General features: G+C 47.5%; 1 long non-coding RNA gene across 1 annotated transcript in view; it reads right to left on the minus strand.

The window, feature by feature from the left end:
- Positions 1-19,965, minus strand: part of LOC138185759 (uncharacterized) — a 138,058-nt gene that overhangs the window by 49,323 nt on the left and 68,770 nt on the right. The window contains exon 3 of the long non-coding RNA XR_011174705.1: positions 16,562-16,617. This is a non-coding gene — a long non-coding RNA (uncharacterized LOC138185759). The remainder of the gene's footprint in view (positions 1-16,561; positions 16,618-19,965) is intronic.

Below are 19,965 nucleotides of genomic sequence, written 5' to 3' on the forward strand. Positions count from 1 at the left end.
TAACGCAGCCGACGAGACGGCAGGGTAAAATTACGCTCGTGAATTGAGATACCGTGTTTACGTCTTCCAAAGTGGCCGCATAAACAAAATTAAACAGCTCCCCATGGCGCGTAGCGTTAACTTTGCGCTAGTAGAAAATTGGCCAGCGAATTGCTTTGCCACCGAATCAAGAATGCTAAAGAATCTTAACGACATCGACGAAAGACGGATCCCTTCCGTGAAGAGGGCAACAGATTCTTTTGAAAAGATTGGAATTCGCTCGTTTCCTATGGAAAGCGGTACATTAGGCGAGACGCGTTCGTCAGACAAAAGCGGAAGTATTCGTGGTTGGCTGCGTGATTGTCGAGCTTCCAAGGCCGCGATGTAAATAGCGGCAATTAAAAGTTCGGTGGAACGTTTCAATCGAGGCTGAAAAATCAACCAGCAAGTTCGCCGCGTCGAAAGTATCACCCGAGCTGGTTAAAGAGAAACGGTAAAGAACTTCGTGGTCCCTTTCCCTTGCTTCTTGAATACCACCGCGAGTAACACTTCCCTCTCTCTCTCTCTCTCTCTCTCTCTCTCTCTCTCTGACCAGTCTTCTGATTGCGAATTCTGGGAGAAGCAGCCACTCGAGCCGGTCCGCAATTTCGCGGGCGACCTTCGTCTCGTTGGCCAAGTCGCGGCTTCGACGTCCAGAGAGAAAAGGGTTATCCGCAGAGGGCGATTTTGAGGAGATAGAGGTGGCTATGTATTCGTGAATCCATGGAAAGATGGAAGATCGGGACAACGCGCCCTTCACGTCACTCTCAATGCGTTCAACGTCGACGAGGAGAGCACGAGGGACTACGAATCCACGGACAGGAGGAGTTTGTTCGCTGAAGTCGATGGAAAGGGGGAGCAATCGGTTAGGTGGACGAAGACAGAATCGGTGGAAGTACATGGCAAGAAGAGAACGAAAGCGCAAGGGTAGGTAAGAGAGAAGGGGAGACAGAAACGATCGGTAGTCAGCTGACGAGGAACGAATATAATAGAGAGAAGAGAGAAGAAAACTGGCAAGGAAGAGAGAAGATGAGGGGGCGGCGGAGAGACTCTCACTTTCCTGTCGGCAGTCGACGGTCCGGATTGTCGATGGAATGCTAAACGACCCGGAATCGCTGAATCGGTATTGAGTCCTCTTTCGTGGTCTCTCGTCCTTCCTCTCTCTCTATCGCTCGCGACACAGAGTGGCTCGCTCGGTCTTTGTCGCGCTTACTTTCTCCCATTCCTTCTGCCACCTAGCCGCCAACTTCCGACCGCCCTTAGCATGCCGGTGATTGTGCTCGCCGTTTTGTACGAATTTGCCTGTTGACTTCGATATCTCACCTTCGGACGAATCGGCAGTCCCGGCATGGAAATCGAATACTCGGCGGCAGCCTCGTTTGCCAACCGCCCTCGGCCTCCGAAAAAACCAAAGTAATTGCGAGGCGATAGATCATCCTCCGCTGTCTTGTACATTTTAATCGCTCAGCTTTACAGTCTTCGAGTTACAACCGTTCGAGTTATGAATCATCGAAAACCGAAAGTAATTGGAAGTAATTGCGACGTGATCAATCGAAGTACACGTGGGAAGAACATTTCTTGATTTCGATATCGCTTATTGTTGATTAAGATAATTCAAAGGGAAACGACATAGAAATTACATAAATTTCTCGAAGATCTTTGCGACCAACAAGTTGCGACCATCTACGATCTTTAGTTCCTCGAAAGATCAAGAACTCCAGAAACACTGAAAGTCTACGAATCTTTGAAGCAACCTTAGCCCATGCTTAGACAAAAATGCTGTTGATTTCGATGAACTTCGAAACCTGGAATCTTGCCACGGAAATGAATACTCGCTGCCAGATCGCTACGTTTACCAATCGTCGTTAATTGTCTTTGAAAGAACGAAAATAATTGCCAGACGTTTCACCATTTCTCATCTCCAATACAATTCGATCATCCACATTCGAACTACGAGTTGCCAAAAAATCGCAAACGAAAATAACCGCGTTACGCTCCTTTCTCATCTCTGATACGCGTGTCCGAGTCACCAAGTTACCCTTGAATCACTAAGAGATCAAAAAATCGAGAAACACCGGAAACCTACCGACGAAGCAGCCGTAGACGGAGCATCCAACGTCTAATTCCCGTGGAATTTCGCCGGTGTCTCGGAGCGGCATATCAGTCCGCTTCTATCATCTTTCCGCGCATACAACCGCCCAACAGGGCACACGAACGCCGCGTTGAACGTGTCTACGCGGCAACGTGGTGTACGTGTGTACGTTCCGTTCGGCATTATCCGAGCTCTAGTATCTGATGACCCGCCCAGGGCTGCGTCTGACAGCAGCAGCCGGGAAATGAGGACTTCTAGGAGGCGAGTCTCACGCGGGGGTGAGTTTTGCGGAGGGCACTCGGTTCTACGGGTTTGCGGGTTGAGCGCAGGAGCGGGGCCGCGAGGTTCGAGGGTCAGGGGAGGGCGCCACGGAAGAGGGGTGACAGTCTTCATGTCATGCACTTAAATATGTACCCGAGATAATGCCGTCGAGAGGACCTGCGGGGCTTGCCGAGTTCTCGAATGGAATGGAACGACCCGGAGTGTTTCAGACAGTTTGTTTACCAGCCGAGTGTTTCTCGCTCTGCTCCCTCCTCCTTCTCTCTGTTTCTCTCTCTTGCTCACTCATCTTCTACGCTCGACCAGCATCAATCCTCTTCCGTGGCGGGCTCTTTAAACGGCGCTCTCTTCCGGTCGATTGATATCTAGAAATATTCGCACGTATTCCAACATCTTGCACCGGTTTTGAAGTTAATTCAAATTGACTTCAGTTCAGATACCGTGCAGAAACGTGGAAACTGGTAGTAAGATGGTACAGAAATATAGGGGCTTTCTCTCGTTCATCGTCACGTAATCGTTGCCTGTCAGCTTGTTACCTTGTTCTCTGTTGCAAACTCCATTTCCGGACGTATTTTGTATTCCACTTTTGCTTTTTTCAAACTTCCTCCCCCTTTCTCAGTCTTTTTATCTTAATCCCATTATCTTTAATCCCATTTTAGGAACCTACCGTGTATACGTTCCTATCGATTCCAACGCTATGATTGAATATACGACCTCGCAGTGTACGCATTCGAATAAGCTTCTCGTGGAAAATTTAAAAATCATATTGCGCTTGAAAGCCAGCACAATGCTTACGCTTATTTTTATGATCGAATCTACCTAGTAGAATTTGGGTCTATCGAAAGTGTATCGAATGTATGAAAATATCCAAATCACGATAGCTTTCCTAACATTTACCGATCGCAACAAATTTCTCCTGCTGAGTATCTTAGTTGCTATCGTAGAAACACGAATTCCCATGAACATCGCCAATCTGATTAAAAATAATTAACCAGTCGTCTGTTCCTTTGCCTAGCCATTTTGTCCTCCTTCAACTACAATGTACCCAGGATGTTGCTGAAGGGGTTGATACACTTAACTAGGAACTTAGCCTGACCGTAGCGGTGTATGATTTCCAGAGTTCATAGAATAAAGGAAGTGGCGCGAAGAATCGAGTTAATCGATAAAAAGGCGGGAAGAAAGGTGAGTGTGTGCGGCAACGTCCCCGGCAGTGGCACCGCGTCGGCGACATATGTGAATCGAGCCGTGTGTGCATATGCTAATGCGAGAATAAACGGTTCTATTAGAAGAGCCAACAAACGCCCCACTCGATGAGCGCGGGGATTTGAATACATAAATACTCGAGTTCCTGGCGGGTACGTGTGAGTATACGCAGAGGCAAACGCGCGATCTGCATACGTACGGGATCAGGAGGGTGTGATGTTTTAATCCGTCCACGATCCCGCGATTATTTCTTCACGGGGGATGGGTGCGCGATATGCAAAGTGGCTACGGATACTCTAAGAATTGGTCACGATTTATTAAGGACGCTTCACTGTGATTTCATCGTTGGCCAATTTAGCAGACAACGATGTTGCAATAGCAGCTTGTACATTTTCTTGACGATCCTTTACGTTCATGCGAAATTATCGCAAAATTCCAGCGGCTATCAATTCCTTGTAACGATGGATTTTGTTCGAAATGTTCAAAGTGTTGGAAGTTATTTGTAGGAAGTTATAGAGAAAGAAAATTAAGTACAAAAGTAAAATGGCACGTCTTATATATCGAAATTAGATTCCTCGACTAGTTTCCTAGAAGGTAACCAGGAGGAGGATTAAAAATGATATGAAAGAGAGTTAAGACGATGAGATGGGAAACGCGATTTATCGATTCGCTGAAGAAACGATCGAAGAAAGGCAAGGAGAATTAGATAGAATTCGAAAGGAATTCCTACGTCACGGAGAAACAGTTTCCAAGGGACCCGAAGTCGTCGCCCGGCAACTCCGGCATTCCCAAACCATCCCTTGGCCATTCCCCAAGAAACGCCTCCATCCACCGCTTACTCTGTCTAATTCCAACTAACTTGCTCGATTCATTTTCAATCGCGTCCACATACTTCGACACCGCCGAACGCGGACCTAAGAACCACTCGCCATTAGAATCCTCACTGTTCTGTAGAAAATTCGCTAATTAAAATTATCGCGCGGAAAAGGTTGTTCCTGGCACAGCACACACGGACAGAGCGGAAGACTCTCGTCGCGAAACGTCGATGGAACAGGGCGAAACGGCCGACGAAGAAAAATAGAATCTTCAGTTTTCTTGGCAGCCAAAAGGAGAATTTCCGTGGCACTCGACTAATGGATGCCGGCAGTCTTATGGCAGGGTGGAGTGAGAATATAACGCGCTACGACGAAGAGAGAGAAGGTTGGAAAGCGACGCGGAAGAAGCCAGAAGGGGTGAGCGCGAGCGAGAGAAAGAGAGAGAGAGGACGTCGCGACGCCAAACTTTAACTCGTTAATTACCGGCGCGAGGGCAACTTCTTGTCGGCGCTCGAATATTTCAAACTATTGTGTTCGTAAACCCCTCGGGGCTTGGCTCGGCCAAAGAGACCCTGTGTATATAGTATACACTAGGTCCTGCACTCCTGTTCCTGCCTCCAGACTCGATCCTTCGTATACGATCACACGGACGAACGTCTACAGCGTACAGCGCCATGAGAAAGTATTTAAACTTGACTTATCGTGAAGAACATTCATGTACAATATATATACATGTGTGCGTATGTGTGTTCTGTATAAAAAATACTGCAAGTTTACCGAAAAGTATCGAAATGAGATACGACCGTCGTGATTATATCGGTCGAATTTGACAGCGAAAGAAACCAACACGTACGGTGAAGAAATGGAGGAAGTGGAGAGTCGACTAGAATGGAAAGGTTTGAGGAAGTTGGTTACGTGGACAACAGAGCTACAAAATGAAATGTGTAACCCAAGTTTGTTAGTAATTTGGTAGTATTTTGTTGAGAATTACAGAATGTAATAGGTAGTTTGATTATTCTGCTTATCGAAAGTTTCCGCTTCCGGAGAGGGTCCAATACTCTCGATAATTTCCACTATCGAATTTAACGATTCACGGTATCGTTCACGATCGCCGCCTCGGAAATTCGGAAGAAATTGAGATATACGCGAACGAACGCATCTTGCGGGGCAGAAAAAGAACTAGATTCTGTAATTACACGCCTTTCGTTCAGAAAGTTTTGTCATGGAATAGCGAAAGCGCGATGGCCAACGTTTACGAACGAAACGAAACGAAACGTAACGAAAATTGTGGAATTGTATCTTGTTATTTTATAAACGAACGATAATTCTTCGTCTGATCCTCGGATATCGAATAAAATTATTAAGATGCAACGTCGTCAGCCGAAGGTTTCACCCGATTCACCGCACGATACAGCAAGAGAATGACAAATCGCACAAACATGCTGATACGAATCTTATCTGCTACGGATTATACCAAGACGGCTCAGACACAGAAAACACTCAATAGATCTCTCACGCACGTCATTCTAAAATAAAAAGAAAAACTAAATTAGAGAAACACAGTAGCACTCACCTTGCTAAACTTACGACCATTACACCCGCTAAACAGGTTAGCAAATATAGAAAATGTCCAGGTGGCAAATTATGACAGATTTCCTATATATCGAAGAAGAAAAGAAGAAAGGTTTACCCACGTAAGCATTGAAAATTTCGAGAACCACATGTAAGCAGATAAGTGAAATTGTAAATCCTATTCCAGCCGACTGGAATCGTATCTGAGAAGACACCTGCTCGGGATCGCAGGATCTAAAGAGCGGAAACTATATCCGGTCCTCCAAAGTTCCTCCATCCGGATGAAAAAACTAGAAAAGTTGCGCTCGCTTCGCGTGGGTGCAAAGCGTAGAAAATATGGAAAAGGGAAGGAAGAGAAAGCTGAGAGCGAGAGGGACGAAGCATCATCCGGGGGCCAGTTCGTACATAACGTTAATTGTAGCAATTATTACGATATTATAATCCACCCTAATTGTACGGCCAATCGGCACGCGAAGTGCTTAATTGCTTCTTCCGGGGGGTGGGAAGGGTGCAGAGGACGGCGCGCAGAGGGCGGAGACGGTGGGTGGAGGGAAAGGTACATGCAATTAAATTAATCGCCACCACTCTCGAATACAATGATAATCCCGATTACACCGCTACTTTCTAGAGTCCTCGTCGCATGTTTGTTATATATCCCGGCGGTTTTCGAAGGAACGAGCCGATGAAATTCATGTTCGCTGGCAATAACGATGATTCGTAACGATCGCGAACAGAAAGAGGGAAAGAATAATAAACCCGCTGATTTGCGATCGACGAAATCAACGAAATGTCTTTGGACGTTTCCACGAAAGGCAATTTGTAACATATACGTTATCACTCGCAAGTATGTGGACGCATTGGGCGATAAGAATTTTACCAAAGATTTTTTCCAAAAATAATTTCGATGCAGCGCTCGCTACGTTTTCCATAGAAGTCGTCAGTTTGTAGCTTTAAACAGCAAGGAGAAGAATCGATCTTTCATGATATAAATTAAGAACCAAACCATGGATGTCGTGGTAATGCTGTCACGCTGATTTTATATTTCGACAGAATTCGACGAATCGTTTCGATTTATATTTTAGAATCGCATTCGGCAAACGCGAGGATATTTCTTGCTGACTTTGAAGCTGCAACGATCGCAACCCCGGCTCTCTCCAACAATAAGACGTAATTATTTGTTTCGCCGCGGCGGTGTGCACAGTCCGAGAAGTCGACGAGAAACGGAATTATTTTTTTAAAGTACCTCGTTAAATATTTCTCTTGTTCGAAGAACGCGAACCCCGCCGCGCACAAAGCGAGCCAACGAATTAAGTAAGCAACGCCGCGCTGCTCGCCTTTATTTTTCCCGCCAAGCATCAAAACTTCCTTCCGGACTTTTCCTTCCTCCTGGCCGCGCTTTGTTTCGCGACTTTCCAACACGCGACGTTTCTCGTCCAGCTACGATTGGACGGCTGCTTGATTCGTGGCCTCCTAATCGTCTTTTCGTTTAACCCTTTCCCTGTAAACGCGAGTATTCCCTTTTTTCACTAGATCAAACGCAACACTATGCTTCGTGCAATTTCAATTTACAATACGGCGTGTTTAACGAGACTATTTGTCAAACAATTTATGGAAATCTGAATCCGGAAGGTTCGAATTATTTTAAAGACTATTATCACCCAATAATATCATTGACGTTCCTAATCGTCAAACACGTACAGCTATTTGAGCAAATAATCTGTCTTTAAATTCTTCGAATTTTGACATGCAAATCAGGTTAAAGAGAGATTTATAAACCGATAAAAGGTGTTTGGATGTTAATAGTAAATATAGATAATAGCAAATATATGAATATATATGATAAATCGTGAAATATATTACTATCGTGTATCTTAATAGAGGGTGCGGTAACATCGAACGTCCTAATAGGCGGATAGACGAGGCGATTAATACGAGGAGAAGTCGGGAGTTCGGTGATCATTATACGAAAGGAACGCGAGACCGTAAGCACGCGAGAATGTCCAGAACGATGCTTCTATTGTTCGCCGGGCGAGCCAGGCATTCCTCGGCCACAAGCGTGTATCTTCGTCGAGAATTTTCTCTTTCGTTTTGCACGATTTTCCCTCCTACATACCCATAGCGCTCTTAATAAGCCATTGCCTGGCTGCCTCGTAAATGCGCCAGCTAGAACCAAGCGAAAAGACGATGAAACGAAGATACCACAGTAGAAGCAGCAGCGTTCATTTGCAGATGGAACATCCTCCGTCTCTCTCTTCACACCCTGGAGACTTCGTTATCCGAAATCTCGGACCATTCTTCGAACGATCCCGCCTCGAAATCCGGGATTTCGCGCTGCGACTCGAAAAATTCCCTCTTTCTTTCTCGCTGGCTCGCACTTTTTTATTGTTTGTTGCTGCAGTGGCCGTAATAAGCCAGCGATACACGTCGCTTGTGGGAAGTTTCGCACCGTTGCGGAAGATTCATAGCCGTTTCGTCGAAGAACAGAGAAAGAGACGTCGGAGTTGGCGGCGCGATACCCGTTCACGGCTGGCCAACCACGTTATACGGAGTCTTCCAGGCACAGGTGACGTTCCTTGGTTTCGAGGTGTGCACGTCCGTGGAAAACGGGAACGCTGGATACGGCCCTGTCGTCGGGATGAGGCTAATGGACAAAAGGGTAGGAGCGAGGAAACGGCAGTGCGCAGCCGTGAAAGGGTGCAACCAACGATTAACAACGAGAGGGCCGAGAGTGTCGCCCGAGAGTGCTGTCTTCGTGTGCCGTTTTCACGCTGTCATCGTCCTCGACCTGCTCTCCTCTCCTCTGTTTCCATCTCTACTTTCTTTTCCCGCTTTCTCCGTGTACATGCCTCTCCAGCGTTCTGCTCTCTCTCTTTCTTCCTTTCCTTCTTCTCCGTTCCTGTCCCCGGTTCGTTTTCGTAATTGAAAGACGACCCGTGCAGCCTGCATCGTCTCCCATCCTTGGGCGTTATTATGCAGAATCTTCGAGGCGCTCATCGTCGTCGTGACCGCGGCAGCGTGGTACTGCGCGATCGAGGACGAGACAGATCGCTGGCGTGAGTACTTTCTTATGAGATTTTCTTAGGGTGGAAAAAGCGAAAGAAACTGGAAGATTTGAGATGGCTACACGCTTGCTGTTGCTAATTATTTGCCCTTGCTGAGCGACAATTAAAGCGGCGTGGTAATTTTTCATATGGCAACGCGAAGATGAGCCAAATGGGACCCAACACGCGTGATTCTCTTCGTTTCGGGGCTCGGGTACAAGCTGGGACCCCGGAAATGGCAGACTAACGAACAAAAAGCGGTAGCACGCGCTGCATCGTGAAAAGGTGCAGCCAATGATGAACAGCGACCCAAGGGTTGTCGTTGTGCTTTCCTGGCTACGTATCTCGACGTAGACCCCGACCAGCGGAGCCGCGCTCTATTTCTTCCCCTCTTTAGAAAAATATCCACAACCCCTGAACCATCTCAAACGTTAATACCAGCCTTTCAGACGGTCTAGCTCATTCGATAGCTAGATGCGCCTAATAATTACTTCGCGTTCCTACGCTTTACCAGCACTTGGGATATTTCAATAGTCACGGCGAGTCCGGAAATTCCGAGTTCTACCAAACAGATCAATTTTGGAAGATCGTAACGCTCGTCTTATACGAGGGAAGTGCAGCAGATCGATCGATCAGAAATCGCAGAGGAATCGAACGAAATTCAGCCTTTTTTCCGAGCTAAGAAAATACAGCAGTAGATATTTCATGAAGGCCACGTGATGGATCGAGCCGCGTTACAAAGCGATTTTTAGAACGACTGGAGAGTTGCATGACGATGAAACGCGAAGCCGCCTGCGAAGATGCGCAGATGACGCGGAATGACGGGGCGTTCTCTCATTAGGCACGAAAACTCGCGGCTGAATTATAGCCCTTAATTTACACCGGACTACGGTGTTGTTCCCCCGCAAGCTCTCGCGAGGCAACCGAGCGGATGGAAACTAGGCTAACGATGCGGACGCAGAAAGGAAGCCACTCGTCGCGGAGCGAAGTTAAAATCGATAAGCAAAATGCACCGTCACGTTGCTACCGGAATCCGGTGAAAAATGTGACGAGGATCATGGATGAACCCTACTACACATCACGCCCGTGGATAATTTCACGCGTTATATAACACTTCGATCTTTGAAAGGAGACACAGAATTTTAACCTTCTCTTCTAAATTCTCGCTGGAAAATAATCAGCGAATTAGAAACTAGATCACGAAACCGACGAATCGCGAGGTCGGTCGTACGATTCGCGAAATACTTGGCGTTAGCTTTCTCCAAGGGGGTGGGAAAAGCAGGCGCGAGATGTCATCGTTACGCGAGGTCGCTTTGACGCGCCTTCTACGCATCGAGCGACACAAAGGGCACGCGAAGAGAGTTTCGCGGAAAAAGGGTGGTATTTTATGTACATTTTAATAGTTTCGCAACTAAGAAATGCGGATTAGTCGGTATCGACACGATTTCAGTCGTCCGACGTTGGCTGTGGAATTAAGCGCCGGTGAAAGGCGGAACGAGGAGAGAAAAAAGAAGAAAATAAGAGAAAAAGGAAGAAGAAGACAAAGGAACGGGAACGCGGAGGAGGAAAAAGGGAGCGAGGCAGGGCGCAATGACTACGACGTAGTCGTCCCGCGTGCGTTTGATCCGCGAGGATACGAAGCGGATTAAGCCGATAGAATTCTCGCAGGAACGCGACCGTGTCTCCACACAACCGACACAACAACCGACCGTCGGTCGCGCTCAAAGAAGCGATTCGAAGCACGACCCACACCTGAAAAGGACCGTTTACAACTGGCGTTTCTCTCTCTTCCGGAGTTCCTTGTCCGTCCTCGTCGCGGTTCGCTGCGCCGCGCGAGTCAGCCCGACACGATAATTAGCTCGCGAGCTAATTTCCCGCTGATTGTAGCGAATCATCGCCAAGTGTCGAGGTTTAAACGATGAAAGCCACGCGCACGCGAGACAAAGAGAAACGTCAAAGAGGACTCTGTCTCCTTTCCGCGGAGATGCGTTCAAAGCGGCAAAAGCTTCGCTTTTCGGCCGCGTTTGATGTCGAGCACTCGCAAAGCGGGAACGTTCGCGTGCGTCACCAGCCGCGGTTCGCTTTAATTTAAACCTCTGGTCGTCGTTGGGTGATAAAACGACGCTGACTTGGTACCGCGATCGAATCGTATCAGAGTGAAAGAGTCGCAACGATCGTGCCGTACCATAGCGATCCTCACGCCCTATTTCCGGTAGTGGTGGAAAAAATGAGCGGCGGAAAAACGTGCAGTCACGGTTTTCCGTAACGAGAAATAGCAACGCAGAAAATAGGAAACCAGTGCAATGGCGCGTTTTTCGTTGCTAGCTTCGAAACCTCCAAGAGTCCGTTAAATTCTCAATTACGATGCGACGACTGACACAGGGACTTCTCCAAGCTCCTCAAGTTCGTTCGCGACTCGTGATTTTCACGCTGCTTCAACCGTCTCCCTTCTCTCATCTCCCTTTCCTTTTCTGTTAGCTGACGAAGCAGTAGGTGGTGTTACGCGCGCGAGTGCGAAGGGTGACACTTCCGCGTCGCGACGCATTGCCGTGTTCACGATGCGTGTCACGACGACGGTGACGACGACGACGACGACGACGATGGCTAGGAGAAGGGCGACACACAGCGTCGGTCGTGACACGCACACAAACGCCCACTTTCACGGGGTCCTCGCTATCTGTCTATCTTTCTATCCACGTTTGTATGTCTGTGGCGTGCACGCACGTATTAAGGACGCCCAGATGCATTGCCTCGATGAAGTCACCGCGGTGTTGCTGCACTTGCTCAACATAAGTGCGAATTGCAACACCACACCCACCTCCGCTCGTCACCGCTCTTCTCAACCACCGACCTCCGCCATCCTCGTCCCACCTCCGCGCTGTCGCTGCCACGGCGCCGAGGGTGGTTGCGAAGTGAGTGCCGTTGCGTGCATAACGTGCGGACGCGCATACTAATTACGACGTTTCCATTTTGCGCCATCCACCGCTCGCTATCTGCCATCCACGGCCCCTCCGTTTCGTTTCGTTTCCGACAGCTTTGCAGTGCCGTACCTAAAGGGGCAGCCGTCTTTTTTAACGTCGCTTGAAAGAAACGACCTCTGAACTTTGCCATTCCAAAAGCGCACCAACGATTCCACGCTAAAATCGCCACGGGACCGACAGAATTTCGATGTCGATGTTTTGGTACCACGTTGAAATTTGCCTCGGCGAACACTCTACGTGTAATGATATCGATGAGAACTTGTTTGATTCAGGCGATTGTCGTCTTCCAATATCACGGAAACGATTAGAATTGTCATTGAACGTTTGATCTTATACGCAGGCACAGGCAAACTTTTCATATGTTCATTGACAAATGTACATTTTATTTATCCTACTGGCGACATTCCTTTTTATCGTAGATGCTCAGTTCATCATCCTCGTTATTTTCTTCATCGTCATCGTCATCGTGTATCTTCGTCGTCTATGTCATCTTACAACTGCAACGATTATCAAATCCTTGAGGAATATACCAGAGTTAAACAGAATGTACGTTTAAACAATTTACATAAACTCGAAACGAGAAATTATCGATCTTTCGTATCTTTTACCTGAGTAATTATTCAATACTGAGAAAGATAATTGGGTCGAAAATCCAAAGAACGGAATAAGATTAATGAAACTTTCAATCCTCGGAAGATCCGTTTAAATCGCCTGTCCTCGTCTATCAACTATCCATAACCTGGCTTAAATCCTTTTCTCTACTTCGACGTTCCCTTCGCCGGCAGTTACATGGCGTTGGTAAAACCCGAGAGAAAGATGGCAGAGCAGTCCGGAAGAAGGGAATGAGACGAATTCAGCAGCCCTTTTGTCAGCTTGCCTCGACATTCGTATTCTGGTAATTAGTTCATTTGCCTGTGCTAATTACGTTACTTTTTAATACGGTACAAGAGAGAAATGGCTATGCCGTGTACACGTACGGGTCGTCGTAACGCGAGCGTGCACACGAACGCGGCGTACCTTCGACGCGCGAGTTGCGTGTTTTCTTTTTTTTCGGAAATTCGAAAGCAACACCCCGCCGCGTGTACCTCGTATTAGCCGCGACCCCTTTTTCCTCTGAGCGCCAAGCGACTCGAAATTTCACCCTGTCGTGAGTGGAAACATCGTCCGAACAGTCAGCAGGCATTAACGTTTCTAATTTTCACAGAGAGAACTCGTTTACAAGATTCCCGTGAATTTGTTCTCGCCGCTGGATCTATTAATTCGTACTTTTCACGCGGTATTTCGATATTCTTTCGCAGAGCGACGAAGAAAGGGGCTGTGAATTGAAAAAGAGCGTAATCTCCGCGATTCGGCAAGTCTGAACCCCTACGCCGAGTGTTTATCTGCTGTCCTCTCAGCCCTCTCTTGGTGGCTGTTCCAGCCTTCTCCAAGCTCGCAATTAGGGGGCGTCGGGACTGTACGCGACGCTACGTCGCCCTTTTGCCTGTTATTTAATTGGGATGTGCAATTGAATGACACTCGGTACACCAAGTAACGGGAAAGAGTTGTGTCGCGGCTGCTGCCATACCTAACGACGTCATTGTGCATTCCCACTTTCGGCCCACTTCAATCTCTTTTTTATCAACCACTCTCGATGATGGTTAACGCCTTACGAATCGACGTCGCCTCTGTTCTCAAAACAGGCAGAAATCGAGGCGTCATCGTTTAACGAGGTCGTTGCTATTTTCAGTCGATTATAGGGGAGGCGTGGAACAACGTAGCCAAGTACAGTACTCGCGTAATTTCTTTTTAGTAAGTAAAATAGTAAATTAATAAATAGTTTAGTAAGTCAAAATCTCCATTTTGAGCCCTCACTCTTTAATCGCGTCTATGGAGATATAAATTTCTATAAAACTCCCACAGTCTGATCGTAATGTTGCGAATATTTCGAATTTCTTAAAATTTGTTTAAATTGTAGAGAGTAAGTGGGAGAAAAGAATATCTAGCGAATTCTTGGAATTTGGCTACGATATTGAAAAATGGTGCTGGATGATGCGAACTGATTGAAAGTAACTGTACAATTCTAGGTAATAATACTGGTGGTGTCACGAAGCTTCTCCGGAGGATTTCCTAGACCGATCTCGTGGCAACGATCGAGGTTCCCCAAACAGCTATTATAACGAAGCCCGATCGAGCAACGGTCAATAAAACGAGGACAGACAGCGGTCTGATTGACAGCTGAAGCAGCCTAAAGCCGGGCATTATTGTCGCCCTAGGCGCAACCACGTCACGGGTAGAAATAATTCCTGCAGGACTTAAGGGATCATTCGCTCTCTTAATTCCTACGGTGCACGCCGCGTTAGGATACCGTGCCGTTTATTGTCGTATGATCTTTCAGAAGAAAAAGCTAGACCGTACCTGTCCATCCCGTATTTATACGTATAACTAGGAGGTCGAAAATAAAGCAAGGTTCGATTACCACTGTGTTAAACGAACGATGGAATTTGAATCAAAATCACTGATTCTCGAACGTTTATCTTTCCTGATATATTAGATCATCAGATACATCAGGTATATTAGATCGGTGCATGCGAGATGTTTCTTCAAATGAAACTTTAACGATACGTAATTTCTTGAAAAGGAAACAGTTTTCGCAAGTGTCGAGGCGATTCAATTATCAAATTACACAGGACTAACTGTAACGGGTCATCAACCGACAGCTTTCCCTGGCGAGTCAAAAAACTCATTTCCTCGGATGCGTCGTCATCGAATCTCGGTTGAAAAAGCGAGTTGAGTCGCGAGGCTAAACTCGCCGAGACGCGCTAACAAGGCGGAACCGGGTGCTGATGTTAGAACGAAGGAGGTCCCTTAACGAGATCAGCTCCGTGGAAAGACGCGGTGATGCAGATCCGCGTGATATCCCGTGGGATTGCCACGTAGAAGGAGAAAGAGATAGCCTTTGACATTCCGCGAACAAGCAGCCAGAGATGAAGGGAAGGGAAGAAACGGTGGGAGCAAAGAAGAAGAAGACGAGCAGGAGAGAAGTCGAAGAGCGCGGAGCAAATCCGCGTCTTGGAAGACTTCCTCGAGCTCATTACGCCGACAATAATTAACGTTGCTTAAAGTGTCGTTATGGAAATAACCGGAGAAGAGGCACCACCGAAGTGAAGACGAAGTAAGTTCCTCCGAGCGAGGGAGTGAAAAGGACACCGGGAGTCGGTGGTGGAATCGAGACCACCCGGTCGAAGAATAACGAAAAGGAGAGGATTGGAAAACGGCGGAGAGAACAGAGACGGCGTATAAGAGTCGAACGGGGTTAGGGAAGAAAGAGGGACGATCCTTACGCTATCCAACGCATTCTACGATGGAAAATGTTTCCATTGGTGCCCCGTACCGGGTTGGCCCTCGTTCGTTGCCCGTTTGCACTCAGCCCCTCGCCCGTTGCTCTGGGGAATATAATTCAACGATCCTCTCCCGGTGAAAGGCGAGCAGAGAGGCCGAGCAGCGGGGGGAAGAAGGGAAGGCTCGCGTTGAATGCCCAATTATTATATCGTGAAATATCTGCTAGAAAATTGGATAATACACTCTCTCTTTCTCCGTGAGCAGGAGACGGCCTCCTGGCTCTGGCTGAGCACGGCGGACGGTGAAAAAGGAAGAAAAGCCGGGGGCAAGTGGGAGTGAAAGCAGGTGAGAGGGGGAGAGGAGCGAAAAAATCGAGGACCAGTCAGTCAGTGAGTGATAGGAAGGGGCCCTGGTGGTGAACGACGCGGGGGTGAGCGAGAGAAGATGTGGCTCACGCACGGTGTGTGTGCATAACGGCCTCTACGTGGGAGAAACGCGAAACCGCAGAAAACGCCAGTCAACGGCAGCCAGTATGCGGAAACCGCGGCGGAATGACACTCGTGCTCGCGCTAATTGGGCCCTCGAGGTGACGCCGCCGAGAGGGATGCTCTTCCACCCTCGGGACCATCCTCTCTCTTCTCTCCTCCGACCTGTTTCTTCGTCCGTCTCTGTCCGGCTCGACGGAGGTTTCGTCGCGAGACTGTCCCACTCTTTTCTTCTTTCGCGGCAGACGAGGGTTTTCGGGGGTTGAAAATGCCTGGAGGACGAGCCGGAAAGTGGGGGAGCTGCGACGCGGCGGTGGATGCACGGGGAAAAAGGCTGATCGAGGGAGCGTGAGAGGGCAGAGAGGATGGCGAATGAAAAGAAAAGAGAACGAGAGAGAGGACACGCGAGAGATCACATTAAATCTTACCGGGTGCACGCCTCTGCAGAGCACCTCTGCCGTACCACCTTTTCAATCCTCCCCCTCTCTGCCATCCCCTCTGTGTGAATTTCCGGCCGTCCCTGCGAGCGTTATTCCGAGACAAGGACAAGCGAGTGGAGAAGAATCGAGCGTAAAGCGACGCGTTACGAACGTTCGCGAGAAATAAAGTCCTCGATGACAAACATCTTCTACGGGGGGGCAGAGAATCGACCGAACCTGCCATTCTTCCACTCCTACGTAATAAACCATCGTAACGGAGCCAACAAATGGTAAATTCGAATTGCAAGCTGTACGTTAAAGTAGTAGTCACTCACCGAGCCGAAAAAGGCGAGGAATCTCCCTTCGAGCGCCAATGATCCACGCGATTCATCTGAAACAATGAACCGTTCGTCAGTCAGTAAACGAGACGATGTAATTTCGGAAGGCTGGAATAAGAAAGTACGAGCAACAGAAAGGGTGAACACGGCCAAATTGCACTTTTACAGGGTTGCTGAATAACCAAGAATCGTTGCAAGAATTCGAAAACGAAACAGAAGGGATGAAGGAGGGGGAAGGAACAGTTGGTTAAGAGAGGATGAAGGGAAATGAACGAGTTAACGAGCGAAGGAAGGAAGGAGTTCCCCGAAGAAGACGCTATCTTCGGGCATTTATATACGCTGGCGAGCTCTTCGCGCGCGTGTATATATATTTTATTGCGATATTCATAACGTTTACAAAGACGCTTCGCGAAACTGCCTCGTTAAATATTTTACGGTGCGATCGACCCGCCCTACCGCGTATCCGCAATGCACGAACCACTGAAGTGAATCGAATTCAATGGGGACTTCTATAGATGCGTGCAGCCCCGGCGAAAAGTGATGGAAAGGCGGAGTAAATCACGATTCTTGCCTCAAGAAATAGGGATAATCTATCGTCGAACGATCTGTCTCTATTTAAAATCATTTTACGTTCTATGCGCCATGGTAATAAAATTAAACGATCTTTTAATTGTTATCATTTTTCTATGCGTATATTCTAGTAGCGTGTTGTTGTCTCGATTATTTCAACGACATTAGTACATTTGCGTTTTCTGTTCCCGATCCTATCGACGAAATAGACATCGATAAAATCGATTCATCGGGAATTTCGATGTGTTTGTACCGAGAACAAAAATTCACGTTCTGCTGCAATATTTTACTTCGTATTTTGCTAATTCTCGCTTTCCTATCAATTGCCCCGTTCCACGTTTCTCCTCTCGTTCGTTGCGTAAATAATCGTTGCACGGTGAAAGAAAAACGAACGTGAAATGGACGGGCATAACCCGTATTAGATGATCGGGCATAGCCCGTATTAGGTGATCGGGCATAGCCCGTATTACAGGCCAAATATATTAGCATAGATTTCAAATGCGATCATACGTGATGTAATTATTAATATTCATCGTCTTAAGAGGTCGGTAGTACGTACTTTTCGTAACTGCTTCCAGAAATGCGAGATATTTCGCGAACAAAGGAACAACAACTTTCCAAACAGATCATTCGTCGTTTCGTTGCACGATCGGAGGAGATTAAACACTAAAGAAAGCTCCAAGAGTTCTTCTCATATCGCATACGAAGATTCACTAGATTCCACGAAGAAGCTTCAAACCATAGCGACTACATCGTTCATGCATCGGCAGAACTCCGGACAGCGTGCATCAGTCATCTCCGGAGGAAGACAGACAGCCACCGGGAGGAACGTTAGAGCGAAAAAAAAGCAGATCGACGTTGTTGTTGTCGTCGACGACCCAGCCCTTTTCACCGCTACGAAGCTAGAAACCTCGAGAGGGATTCACCGCGAGCAGAGTCGAATGAGCAAGAATGAGCCTTGGAGAAGGAGCTCGAAGCTCCAAGAAGGTGGAGAGAGAGAGAGAGAGAGAGAGAGAGAGAGAGTGTGTGTGTGTGTGTGTGTGTGTGTGTGTATGTGTGGAAGGTCTGAGGAGATTGCTGGTCGGACTGGCCCTCGACCTCGATTTTCAAAACGATTTTAACTCCGCGTCGAGACAAGGGAGCGAGGAGGCGGGGGTGGTTGGTTGCCGCATTCATTCGACCATTTCGGGGGTAGTACACCGCCTCCGAAATAAATGACCGAGCATCGGGGGCCAGGCATTCATAGACCCGGCACTGGCGCGCACTGCTTTGCTCTAGTGCCTTTTGGAATTCCGATTGAGGAGAGAAGCTCGCGCGCGCGCGCGCCAGCGCCTGAGCAAAAGAGACGAAAGTAGCAGAGGCTAAACACAGAGAAGGCCAGGGATCGAGAGACGGCAGAGAGAAAGAGACGAAATGGATGAAGGCTGAACGCGAACAGGCCAGCGCTGCAACGGATGGATCGGTGTATTTCTGAGGAGGGGAGGGACCAGTGGGTGGAGGAGGCGGCGAGGCTTCTTTCACGTCAGGATAGTGAGCGATCGACCAAATCGCAGGTGAGTGGCTGCGACCGCGTACAATTTATTTATATAAACGCCGAGTCACCCGATTATTAATGAGAACTGCCGCCTTCTTCTGTCAGCAGAGACTGACGAGTTCCCTCTCGTCGTCCTTGCCGGTGACGCCGGTCCCCTGTGCCCTGTAAACTCCTCGGCCGACTGTCGATTGATCGATATTCTACCGCTGGAATGAGCTATCTCTCCGAGGAATCGTCTTTTTTTTTCTTCTTCCGCGTCAAAGCTATCAATTTTGTATCGCTTTGCTCTTAATTGAAAAACCTCGAACAATTATGTTGCAGTCAGAAAGAACGCTTAACAATTCTGATTGACGTCTTCTTCGTAGCGTATGTTTTAAGCATACCGATGCTTAGATATATTATCACAAATCAGCGAAGATATTCGCTCCTCGATTCTAAAACTATCAGGAGGATGGCTATGGATTTAGCATTGCTTCTACGCGCGATTGGAGAACCTCGAACAATTATGTTGCAGTGGGAAAGAACGCTTAACAATTCCGATCGATATCTCCTTTTCAATGTACGTTTCAATTATATCGAAGCTACCACCGATTACCACAAATCGGCGAAAACGTCCAGCTCTGGTTTCACAAGTATCGATAAGCAGCAAGTTGAATAATTTGTATACTTCGAGTAAATCCAAACTCAGATATCGCTAGACCGTGACTATTTATACATTTATGAGACAGTTGAAAATGAAAAGAAAAATGCACGTATGCAGATGTAAAATATAGAAAACGTAGTACTCTTTATAGGATTTTCCAACTGAAACGAATCTCTGCTTTGGATCTATCCCACTAATTGCATTCACAAAAATATGAATTTGCAATTGCGAATATTCCCGGTCTGGTTACAACGTATCGGCCAAGGTACACGAACGCTTATTGTATCGTACGTGCTACTAAGGGTTGGAAAAAGTCTCGTTTCATCGAGCCGTCATCAGTCCCAGTCGCGTGTCAACCCTTTCACGCTGGATGCTCCTAATCGGTTGGAAATCAACAAAACGCCAGGTAAGTTACAGGAGATCCATCGTGAAAAATTCGTTGTGCCACCCGCGTACCCTCCTCCTTTTTTCACTGCGTGCAGCCGCTTTATTGCTCGGTAGACTGGTATCCTCCGTGTAAAATGTGGCATACCTGCACCTGGCTGCTTCCTAGCCATTGACGAGTTAAAATATAAAGATCCCCGAGGACGTACCGAAACCGAACCAGCTGAATTTTGACTGCCGCGTTCCATGAGGAAACTCTCGACGGGAGGG

Source organism: Bombus flavifrons, chromosome 12 (genome assembly GCF_040668555.2).
Source record: "Bombus flavifrons isolate JBK064 chromosome 12, iyBomFlav1_principal, whole genome shotgun sequence".
Classification (NCBI taxonomy): domain Eukaryota; kingdom Metazoa; phylum Arthropoda; class Insecta; order Hymenoptera; family Apidae; genus Bombus; species Bombus flavifrons.